Source organism: Coloeus monedula, assembly GCF_965178545.1.
Source record: "Coloeus monedula genome assembly, chromosome: Z".
NCBI lineage: Eukaryota > Metazoa > Chordata > Aves > Passeriformes > Corvidae > Coloeus > Coloeus monedula.
Window position 1 is genome coordinate 23,768,200 of NC_138822.1, and position 12,706 is coordinate 23,780,905.

Here is a 12,706-nt window from a genome sequence, read left to right on the forward strand (position 1 = left end):
TGGCACCAACATCTAATCTGGTTTGGTTTTAATCAAGTTTTGAGGTATATTTCAAACCTTTCTGGGTTTGATCCATTTTATTCACAGAGACTTAGTTTTCTTTGCTCTTTTGTGTTTAAACCAGTTCGTAACACCTAGATAAAACTTATCACCAACTACATGTACCAAGCATCCAGTCTCCTGATGTCCTTCCTGCCAGCAGCAGCTGTGTCCCAAACCAACTCTTCCTCCATGAGCCCTGTTAGGATGCAGGGATGCAGTTGTTAAAGATCTTTAGAAATTCCTCTGCCCAAATTAAGGTGCAAACCGAGACCATATGCCAGTGACAATAGTGAGGGTTTTATTTGATGAGAGGGAGAGAGAGAGAAAAAAGAAGAGACAAGAAGAGAAAGAAATGGAAAAGGGGGGGGGGGGGGGGGGGGGGGCGGAGGGGGCAAGAGAAAGAGAGTGAAAGAAAATACCACCACTCCATGTATGCCAACGATGTTCCGTTGAGCCTCTCCAGCTGGTCTTGTCGGTGGTGAAGGTCCCCCCAAAAAAAATAGAATCCGATGGGTTAATATACCCTCGAGCCAGGCAGCAATGTCCAGGCATGTCCCCCTGGGGGAGGGGGGTCATTCTCTCACAGCAGACTCGGGATCTGAGTGGTGCAAAGCGTCTGCGGAGCATTTTGGGGAGTTATGACTCCCCCCTGGCTGTATCCCATGTGGAAGTCCCGTGGGTGTGGCCTGTGGGGTTGGCGTTCCACAGCTGGGCCGGTTTGCGTAATAAGAGGATGGGTGTTCACTGCCTCTGACCAGAGGTTACACCATGTACCCGAAACCTCATCCTCCCCCCTCGGTTTGGGGGAAGTCTGTGTAAACCTGGCTTCTGTGAGCTGCACTCTCACCCCACCCCAAACTCAGCCAGGGATGATTCTCAGCGCAGCTGGTGGCTTTGGCCTTTTGTGGATGCATACCTTTCCCTCAGCCTGAGATGACTGAAGGATAGGTTTCCCTTTATCTAATCAGCAGTCTGACTTTCAGTTCAAAGTCTGACTCTTCAGGGAGGCTTCTTTGGTTGTAGCTTCTTTATAAAGAGCAAAACTATATGTCAATGTTTGAGGCATGAACTATTTTCAGTCTCTGACAAGCCCTTTATCAGGCTGGGCCTGGCTCTGCACTGTGTGTGCACAACAGTGCCCATCCTGGTACCTGTTGTGATGGTCACCCTGAACTGGCATGCTTTTTCCTTCCAGACACCAAGCTCTGTAATTGCAATTATAGTTCCTGAACAATTTAACTTGCCTCATATGCCAAGAATAACCAGTATATCACTTCGCAGGTTTGTGTAACTTCCCTTGTTCCCCAAAACCTAGGAAGAAACCCCTATTTTTTAACTTGTTTTTTGAGATCAGAACCTTATTTGCCCACTGCAGGAGACATTATGATGAACCCTGAGGGAGCAAGGAGAGATGGTGTATCAGGACTTGGAAAACCAGAGAAGATGTTTATCCACAGGCCAAGAACAGTGCACAGAGCTGAGAGGTAGGTGCTTTCTTAAATTTTTCAACTTCCGAGACATCATCTTTACAGCCAGGTGGGGGAGTGGAAAGAAAACAAGGAGGCAAAAAGAGGAAGCAGCAGAGAGATGAGTTTGGGTGTTTTATAGAACAGCATAATTACTCTCAGGGTCACAGTGATGGTAAAAGGAGAGATTACAGGCTGGTGTTTATTAGGCTCCTCCCAAAGTCTCACAGGGTAATTTCAAATAACAGGATTGTTTTAATCCAGTGGCAATCCATTTGCAAAATTCAACTCAAAGCTTTGTTTTTCTATCAGATCTTATTAGCCCTCTGCTTCCCTTGACAGATACTTATTTCGTGAGAAACATCACCCTTCCTATACACCTGCTTCTGAGCCATCCAGTGCAGTTCCTGAGTCCTCCAACGCCCTTGTCAAAACTGTCTTATGAAGGGATACCTGCAGACACACAGTGTAAGAAATGGTGCATGGCAAATGACTTCACTCCAGGGACAATAGATGCTGTTGTGAAGATTTCTGCCCCTTCCCTCCACTTCATGCCAGGTCAAGAAACAACAAAGCGATTCCACATTTGACCTGTATGTGTGCAGCATTGATGATTACCAGGCTTTCCACACTGCAAACAATGCTCCACAGAGGAGCACAGGATTCCTGATCGTAAAGCAATCACACCTGACTTCCTGTCATACTTTAGACATAGAAATATCAGTGTAAAATAGTATTTTCAATTAGCAGTCTGCAATGATGGGTTGACTCCAAAGGCAAGAGGTCTAAAACAGTGCAGAAGGACCACAGCAAGAAGAGAGTGAAGTTTGCAATTAACATGTTATCAAGAAGTCCATTATTATCAATACCTTGGTGCAATCCCAATTAGAAGTAAAAAAATATCAAGAATAGACCAAAGATTTCCCCAATGTGTTTCAAATTAAAACAAAAACTATTTAAAAAATGGGCACAGACAGGTAAGATGAGTGAAAAAATGAGCCATGATTGCCCAGCCTGACAGGCAGCAGGCATCTTGCCAAGGCAAAACAAAATAATCTCAGAGAATAACTACCCACAGAGTGCCATCTTCAGATACTAAAGATGCAGGCATAAAATGTACACAGATTTTTCCCAGACTTCGTGTGGTTTCTAAAATTTATTCATCACAGTATCTTGATAGGGTTGGGGGTTCCTTCCTTCCTTCTGTCTTTCCTTCCATGGCTGTTTCTGGCTAAGATGGCATTTAGTATTAATGGCAAAAAAAAAAATTCCCTTGTGACATACTAGAAAGACGCATATTAATTGACAAAGATAAGTTCTGCAGCAATTTCTTTCTCATAGGTTTCTGATGTTTCATCCTTAAAAAAAAATGAAATGGTACTACATGTCTTTGGTAAAGGCCTAATTCCAGCTCCAGTATGAGCTTCAGAAAGTGAAAAGATGAGTAGTCTGCACTACTAATTACAGTGTAAATGTTTAATAATTATTCTTTCTTTTTATCCTTTGCCCTTTTCAAAACTGAAAGGCTTTAATTTACATGTACGGTGGCTCATAATTGCCTCTTCACAATACCTGCTTGTTTTATTTCTTTTCTATCTTATTTTGGGAATAGATGGAGTACATGAAAACCCTGATCTACATGTCTACAGTGCTCCCCCAAAAACAGCTTCAGCACTCTCCTCACAGAAAGCAGAGCCCCAGACAAGATTTTCTATGCATCCACATGTGATCTCAAGTGATAACTCTACTGAATTACATTTTTAATTACATAATACCTATGTGCAAGCACATCTGTGTCTATGTAGGCACACAGCTACGTATTTGCTATAAAAAGCTGTATTTGTTTGCTTTTGTGTTTTGTAACTGCTCCTACTGAGACATGGTTGCTGGATGTATCCAGTTTTGGGGATTTTGTTCATTTTTTACAGCAAAATATGTCAGCAGGAATGGTTACATTTGTGCTCCATATGCAGGTTCCAGCTATATGTTCAAGCTGGACAATAAAGTAGGGAAAAAACAGCTGATACAAAAGGGCCTGTCTAGACAGTGCCCCATCAGTCTGGCTAAATTTGGTGCTAGTGCTCCCAATGGGATTGTAAAATAATTGTTCTGGTGTCTGCATTCATTTCCCATGTCAAACATCATCCCAAATATATGTATTTTTTCCAATACAATAGGCCCATAGGCCCAAACTGTATAATTAGATGGAAGCACCTCAGAAATAAGCACCTAAGTAAATATCTCCTAATATGCAGAAAACCTGTTATTTATTTGCTGGAAGAAAAAAAACAAAACAAAAAAAACCCCCAACCAAACAAAAAACCCTACACAATTTTTAATCAGAATGGAATTAATTTGACTTTCAGTCAAAATATAATTATTTTAATTAAGAATCTAAAAAAAATTTTTTAAATAAAACAAAAATACACTTTTGTATAGGCACAAAGCAAAGTCATCTTCTCTTGTACATTTATTAATATTATCAGAGAAAATTTAACAGAAACTTAGAGATGTCTATGTGAAATGATAGGTATGAATCATAGATTGTAACAGAGTGAAAATCTTACTAAAAACCTTAATGAACAAAAAGTAAAAAAAAAAGAGCTGAATTTTATCTTCTTAAATGAAACTGGTGACTATTTCTTTAACTTCTGTGAAGTGACTATCTTATTCATTTGGATTTTTTGATTGTTCAAAAGACATTTGACAAATATTAAAACCACAAACTAACCTTGATTAAGACTTGTTCTATATATTTCAGAAAATGCTGTGAAAATTCTGAAATCTATGAAAACTTTATCAAGGAAATCAAGCACAAATATGGAGCTTCAAAAAGGAAAAAAAATTGAGAACTGTGTGACTGATGTCCACAAACACAATGGTAAAAGTCAAAACAAACAAATAAAATGCAAATACATAAATTCCCTGCTTCAGGAAAATAAAATACAGAAAATATGTTTCCTATATGTCCATCTGCACAGTTATATCTTGTTCTCCATTCTGTTTTGTTCTTTTTTTTCAAGACCAAATTATTCCAAGACCTTTACGTATAACAGAACTCAGGCATGATTTTTGACATTTTAAAGAAACATCCCCCTGATTAATTGTACTTTAGAAAGTGTGGCTCTCCACGTGCTTCAGTAGCTATTTACATGACATATTGAGAATACACACACACATTTCAGGCAGAGACCATGGAAAAAGCCACACTGCCCCACACTGTGCAGTGCCTGGACTGTATTCTTGACCGCACACCTCACATTGCAAACAGCACAGATTTCCTCCCCATCATTTACCAATTCTGGCAAACTGTAGCCAGAAGCATTAAGCATGCCAAGAACTCAAATACTAGGTTATGCTGCAAACAAACAAAAAAACCACTCTTTCCCCCCAAAACTCTGGTGTGTCTCACTCCCTAAATTTCCTCTATAGAAACTTTGGTTCCAGCAACTTTCTGCACGATAAATGAGGAAAGAGGAGGAAACACCATCTAACAGGATGGGAAATAAATCCACTTATCTCTGTGCAGAAGTGCCCTGAAGGAGCTGGCTGAGCTGCAGCTCATAACCCAGATTACTGCCAACCAAGCAAAATGAGGGATGGGAGAAAAAATATAAATATGAAAACAAATACATTAAATAATTTAAATGTAGATTTAATATTGGAGTCACTGGACCTGCTGGAGGAGGGAGTGCAAGGGCATGAGGGTGGCGTTTGGGGGTTCTGGGGAGTGGAGGGGGGATATGTGTGCGCTTTCTGGTTTGCCTCCTTCCTTTCGTCTCAGGGGCTCTGCAGCTGCCCCTCTCGCACTTGAATAAAGACAAACTTTTCTTTCTGGAGGGGGCAAGATCCGTGAATACCTTACTCAATAAGAGATGGGGCATATTGAAAACTATATTAAATTACCCTGATTAACAATTTAGCCACGAACAGGAGAGCTTTGAGAGATCTCTATAGTCAGGGCTGGGGGCTATTCATGCCAGCAGCTAAGAGGTCGAAAGGTTTCTGAAGTTCACAGGCTCAGAGCCTTTGTTATGCTAACAGACAATCTCAAATCAGCTGCCTGCTGGAGTGTGAAATATAAATGATTCCTTGTGAACTTCCAATAAGTTGTCATTCTTGTTCTCCAAATACCAGGACAGGCTGTTAATTTATAGCAGGGTCCTTTTCTCTCAGCATCATGAGCCCTAAATGAATGCCTTTGTACTTCAAATAATCTTTTTAAGGAAGTTGCCCTGCCATAATAGCCCAAATACATTTTGTATTTTCACTATGAAAGGAAGTATCAGTATTTCTCCAAATTTGTCTTTCCCTGTGCCAGAAGTGTTAGGGGTAGGTGGGAGAGATGGTCCCAAATACAGCAAGGTGGGATCCAAGGTGGGTGGGGGGCAGTAACAAGTGGTGATAGACTGGGAGCTGAGAGAGCCAAAACCTCATCACCTGCCTTGTTCTGAACAACATGCAGAACAAGATTTACTGTTCCAAAATTACCTGTCCCCTGCCTTAGGTGTGATTTAGGGCATCAGGGAAGGAGAGGAGGCAGCTGCACCCAAACAGCGGGCGAGGTCTGGGGAGGGTCTGAGATTTGGGTACAAAGAGAAACACACCCTTCTACAGGACATCGGTGCTAATGCCATGAAGAGAACAATCAGTTAATTATCTTTATACATAAGGAAATCAATCTATTAGAGGATGTGATCTGCTCTTATCGAAGGAGGAAAGGGAAGCCTCCCCTGTGAGAAGCCTGGTGGGGGTCTGGTGGGCATGCAAAGTGCAGTGAAGACTCCACAGCACTCCAGGATGAGGGGAGACCCCCTCCTCACTGTGGCAATAATGATCATAATTATAATAAAAAATGACACGAGTTTAGTTTGCTTGCACTGGAAATAAAAATGCTTGTGTCCCATCCCCACTACCATATCAGGGAAGGAAAGGAGGGGTCCCCCAGGCACCCACCGACCACAGACAGGGAAGACACACAAACACACAGGTTTTTTGGAGGTTAAGTTTAGCTGAAGAAGGAGTTGCGGGTGCTACTGGCAGTTTTGGGCCTCTCTAATCCACGCAACCCAGATAGAGGATGCTTTTAGATGGCTCCTTGTACTGATACTGACTGGATGGTGCTTTAGTTTGGTGGGGTGGGGGGGGAAGAGGTGATAATTGCTTTTCTCCAAATCAGCATTTGTTTTCCCTTTTGGAAATTGATCTCACCATTTATTCTCAATAAGCTTTTATAAAAATTCCCAAAAAATAGTAGAAACAAAGGTTTGATTTATGCTGTTTGCAAGAAGAGAAAGAAAAGTTCTGGAGGCTTATTTTTTTTCTCTTTTTTCTTTTTTCCTCTGAGCAGATGCACACACAGGGGTTATTATTCTGAAACACTAGAGTCATGAATTATCCGTGTCCTCTGAGTTATTAATAATACTTAGTGCTTCCAATGCACTTTGCATTTAACAAAGAGCTGACAAAATCAAACACTAATTAGTGTCTTGTTTTTATTTGACAGTTTGAGCCTTTTCTTTTTCTTTTTTTCTTTTTTTTTTTTTTTTTTTGTTTTGGAAGAGAAAAGTTGTCTATTTTTCAGCAAGTTTTCAAACAAATTAACACCCACATTCAAACCTCTACTAAAAGTTTGTTAGTGAATTGCCAATACTGGCTTAATCAATTATGTCTAGAGCAGCTAATGCTGAACTGAACAGTCTGCATGTTAATGACGGTGTTGCTAACAGCATTTATTTAATTGAGAAATAGCTTCACACCCTTATTTTCACGTTTCTGATGGCCAAGTTGTGCATTTCAAATTTTAGCTTTCCTTTAAAAAAGCTCTAACAATGTAGGAACAGCATAATACTCATGGATGCAATTACTAAATTACAATAAGCAGATTTTTTTGAAGGGGCGACATTTTATTTTTGAGCCGACATCTTTAAATTAGATAATATTTTAAGTACAAATATAAGAATTGGGTTAAATATTTATTTTCTTGAAATATAATCATTAACAAGAATCAAATCTCATAAGTTTTCTACAGCGACAATATGAACATTTAAAACAGTAATTAGTTTTCTCAATAAATATTAGCCAGAACAAAGTTAATTTGGGGGATGGTGCATCCAGGAGATTTCTTGTTTTAGCATTCCTGAATGGCATACCTGATTGTTTTCAGGCAAAACAATCTTGTTAACAATAACAGTATTTTGCTTACACATTTGCCTTTTGTAAATACATTTCCACAAAGGGCCACAGACTGAAAAAATTATCACTCATGTATGAGTAAATAGATGTCATTTCCGTGTAACCACTAGACAGTGATTGTCTGAAGTGCCAAAGGGGAACACTACTTTTCTAGAGGATATGGACCAATGAATACATCTTTTTTTTTTTTGCATATCAAGTACTATCTTTGTGGTCAAAAAAGGTGAAAGCAAATAAAAAAATAAAACAGCAAAAGAAAGACTGCGTGGAAAAGAACCACGGAGAAAAAGTGCAACAGGACACCACAAGATGGCTGCCTTTTCATTCTTTGTCTATGATTATAGACCAATTTCTACTGGAAAATTAATGGAAAATGTCCTTTAGCAAATCTGCCAGAGGAACTACAGTTGCATTCTCCTAACACCCTTGCAAACTTATTAAACATATTTAAGCTTTTATACACACAGCAGATCATCATATAGGTTTGTCTGGAGGAACACCTACTGCACATGTGAGTCATCACACTAATATCGACAAGTCTGGGTGCGTGAGGAGGACAGAAAGATACAGACAAATATGTAACATAAAAGAAATCCCTTCAATATGATAGGCAAGATTAGCACAGATTTATCAAACAACTACACCATTTTAGCAGATGAGAAAAATACAGTATGAATAATATATGTAGTGTATTAAAAAGATCTTTAGGGAGGCTTCTCAAATTCAGGTAGAAAATACATCTTTGTATGAGTGTATTAACTCCTCTACTCTTGGTTGAAATCTACTATTATTAAAAGTTATGGAAACAATATAAAGGTAACATTCAACACTAAATCAGAAACCTGCTAAAAAAAAGACGAAACTACGTTACAAAACATTAGATCAATTCCAGCAACTGTGGACAAAATAAAGACTTCCTAAAAACAGTCAGTAGTTTGGATTTTAGTCTATTCAGCAAAAATCGCTAGGTTATAAGGTTACTCTGTGGGCTGAGACTACAGACGAAGAACAAAGCAAATGGTTCCGTTTCAATAGGAAATATAATAAAACCCCCTTTATCTAAAAGCCATCAGGGACAAGCACTCAATACAAGTTAACAAGCAGGAACTGATAAGATAACATTTATATGAGGTCAGAAGCCAAATGCCAGTCAAAAGCTTTTAACCTCTTGGGTCATAAACAGGAATAGATAAAACACATAGATGGTTATTTATTGGATTTTAAAGGAATCTGATCACTGTGAGTGAATAACTCCATGATTTACATAATTGGGACTTAAAGAACAGGAGCTTTGTCATTAACACAAAAAGCAAAGCTTCTGGTCTATAATTCTTCAGGGGCTTTGGTTTTTTTTTTTTTAATTCACTTTTCTGTCTCTTGTTAATCTATACAACCCAGACAAAACAGACAGGTGATCAAAATGATAACCATTGTTTTAAAATAGACACATAATGAGTCAATAAGAGAATTGGTCTGTGCAATCCAAGGTTTGTCTGAGCATTCAATAGGCTAAATATTTACAGTCAGCGTACATAAAGAACAATAGTCAACCTCCCCATTGTGGTGCTAATACCAATAGACTTTTGTTTTGTTGCTTTTCTTCGAGTCCACTAAGTAAGAGCAATCTCATTTCACAGTAAAAGGATGTCACTTTAAAGAAATTATAATAAGAAAAAAATCAAACAGCATCTGATATTAAAAAAATACCTTATTTTAAGTGCATAAATATTTCATGTGAACTTACAAAAGCTTTAATTACACTTCTAATATATCCGGGAACAGTAACTTCTCTGTGTAATTTTTATTTCTGCTTGTAGACTGAGTCTTCAAATTCTGTAACTTGCCTATATTTTTGTCCAAAAGTAATTTTGAAGGTAATGCTAAAAAAATTACCAAATAAAATGTAATATCCACCATTCAAGAAAGAAACAAGGGTTGATGGAAGGGCTTTCTAGGCCTAGTGTTTCTTTAAACAGAGTTTACAATACACTAGGCGAACACTGGATTTAAAACACTTCAAAATATTTATCAGAAGTATTTTATCACCATATTCAAATGACACCTGGAACGCACTCACCTTTTATTGACAGTCTCTGTTCTGAACATCCATTTGTTCCACAAGAGCCCCCAACAGAACAAGGACTGACTGTTTTGATTTTGTTAATGTTTAGTAAAAAACCAAGCAACACTAATCAGCATGCTGATTGCATTGCCAACTAACAAATAATTTACTACTCTGAGCATTGCATTCCATTAAAAGCTCATTAAATTTTCTGTTCTCCAATGGGAGCTTTAGCTTTTGAACTGCATGCTTTTGCTCCAAATTGTCACTTAATCCACACTTTCTTCACTTCCCGCCCGCCCCCCCATGGCCCCCTCTCCCCGCATCATAGGTAGGAATTTCAATTCCTAGATACACAAAAGCAAGGTAAATAGAGCCCAGATTTTGATTTCTTTTCTAAATTCAAGATCTTTGGGTGTCAGGAGTGATCGAGAGTGAAGCTACTTTGCTAGATTCTCACTTGAGCAGTTTAACTTGGGTAAAATACCCCTCTTCACGGAGAGGAATGGTGGGCGATTTAGGTATGGGAATGCTTTGAACAATTTGGTGCATGGGAAGAGAGATATATAACACTCCAACATTTTGTCCTTTAAATTGGAAGCAATTGCTTAATGAGAGAGGAAAGCAAACAACTGCAAAAAAACCCCCCAAACCCTTTCTATTTTATTCGTGTAAACACTGAACAAAAGAAAGAAAACCACCCTTTATGTTACAGAGCACAAAACTTCTTGTCTGTCCTAAGTATCAAGGATTGCAGTTAGGACACTTCGGGAGGTCGCACAGGGGAGTAAAAAGCTCATCCTCCTCAGACTTGCATACTAAGGAGCACACAGTCGCTACATTTAATAAGTAAAATGCAAGCAAATGTCAGCCCCTAAATTAAAATGCATCTTTGGATTGCTAATTGTGCTTCTTGTAAATTTGGGTCATTTTGCATGACTGACTCTAATGTAGGGCTGAGGTTGCCATGTAGCAGAGCGAATTCCTGATTCCCTGTGCTAATCCTGAACTCAGTGACTGTGTCAGGTGCAGTTCTGTATGCCCCAGCAGCTGGTTCATCCTCATCAATGCAAATAAGGCAACTCCTACAATCAAAGCCCCGTGAGTCTAAAGCTTGATTGCTGATGGTAGGCTAAAGTGCTACACAGGCTCACTTTCAAATCACACTACTGACAAGTAGTGTCAAATCACACTAACTGACAAGACAACTCTAAAGTTGCCCCGGTTTCAAAGCCACCCTTTTGCCAAAAAAGACCAAACTGAGAAAAAACATATATATTAAAAAAAAAAAAAAAAAAAATACAGGGACATGCATCGTTTTGGGTGCTTAGAAAATTCATATATATGTGTACATATATATATATGAACTTGAGTGAAACTCTGCTGTGGCAATAATTAACGTAATATTTGAATACTTATGAGAAAGTATCCCCAGCCAGTAATTACTGGCGCGGCGCGGCCCGCCTCTTTTCTCAAGGACTATCATCCAGGAGTTGTGGTCTCCCGCCCCCCCACCCCACGCGCTGCCCCCGCCGCCCATCCCAGAGGGGAGCCTCTTTTGTGATGTCCCTCACCCACTAACCTCTTCCTCCCGGCTTTCAAGAAAACCCTATGGAAACCCCTTACTGAAATCTTCCCTCTGCCTGCGCCCCAGTTTTTGGAGTTTGTTCTGCCTGCCTTTCCATTAAGTCCACGAAGCTGGAGAAAAACGCTACCTTGAAAAAGAATAAGGCTGTGAAAGGGGCCAAAGGCCACTCCAGTGGATCCCTATCAACGCATATAATACGAGCATATCCTATAAATATAATACACACAGTACTATAAATGCAAAACTGGAGAAAAAATAACATTTCCAGCAAGAGCAAATCCCATTGGCCAGGGCAAAGAGGAGACCTACAGCCCGAGCAGCCCCGCCCAGATTCTCAAAATCTGTCGCAGGCAACATCTGATTCCGGAGAACCAGAGTTTCAGGCAGCTGGAGCTGCCTCTCTTCCCTCACTCCAGGCAGAGGGAGAGAGGATGCTAGCACGGCAGCCCGGGACGGAGACAGGACTTCGAGCTCACCTGCGGACGGGAAACAGGGCAAAACAAACAAGGAAACACGAGATTTTCCTTTTCCCCTTCCCTCCACGCCTTACCCCTTCTGTCTACTCCGTTCACAGGTTTTAGAAGGTGTGGGCAGCGCCAAAAGTGCGACAAGAAAATCCGACCTCAAAATCCTGTATTTGCACAGCGGCTGCAACCAGACACCCCGGTCCGCGGCCACTCGCGCCTCACCCTCTCCCCTTCCCGCAACAGGATTAACAGACATTTTCCTAAAAGCAAATAAGAATTTGGCAAACTGTGTGTGACAGTCGATTTGCTCACAATATCCACTCCTTTTCGGTATGAAGACAGCACCGTTCTCAGTTTAACTCCGGCTGACACAGGGCATCTTTCCAGGCAAACGTTTGCCTGGAAAAACATTTATACCTCCCTGCATATCTCCTTCAACCACCCCCAAAACGGGGGTCCTGGACCCTCGGCGACCATTGCATCCTGATGACTCATGAATAAGATTATTGCCATGAAAGTATACCTAACGTGTTTCTGTAATCTTACTTTCTGTGCTGTTTTGTTCTGGTTCCTCCCCAAAACCCTACCACCCCTTCCCTGCTGTGCTGGTCTTTAAACACAGGTGCAACTCACGCTGCAGGAGAAAATAAGCTCTGCCCATCCAGAACAGGGCTGAGTCCTGTAAGTCAATACACCTGGAGTCAGCTTTGAGATCGTGTTCCCTCTCAATGGGATGAGGCAGCTCTCCCCACAGCCCTGGACTGGGGAGGCTGCTCAACTTGTCATGGTTGCTGCTGGATCCCAGTAGGCTCAGGGGGAGATGCTCTGCATCCTCCAGGTGCCGCAGCTTTCTCTTGAGTCTTAAAAATTAAAATTCTGTTTCACT